Source organism: Penaeus monodon, chromosome 33 (genome assembly GCF_015228065.2).
Source record: "Penaeus monodon isolate SGIC_2016 chromosome 33, NSTDA_Pmon_1, whole genome shotgun sequence".
In the NCBI taxonomy this organism is placed as follows: Eukaryota; Metazoa; Arthropoda; class Malacostraca; order Decapoda; family Penaeidae; genus Penaeus; species Penaeus monodon.
In genome coordinates, this window is record NC_051418.1 from 13,669,923 (window position 1) to 13,670,166 (window position 244).

Here is a 244-nt window from a genome sequence, read left to right on the forward strand (position 1 = left end):
AGATTTTTGTAAGGTCATATATACCGTCAATGCTAAAAAAACTTTTTCTTGTGTATGCTAAATTTGATTGTCATTTACTTGCTGATACTCTGAAGCTCATTTTCTTTATTGTAAGTTTTACGGGAGGACTTGGATCGATTCCCAGATTAAATCCTCCGTTTTCTGTGATCAAGTGGCTCTCGCTTCTGGCCACTAAATCCACGCGATCTCTGTCTCTATCATTAGTTCTACCTTCCTGACTCCG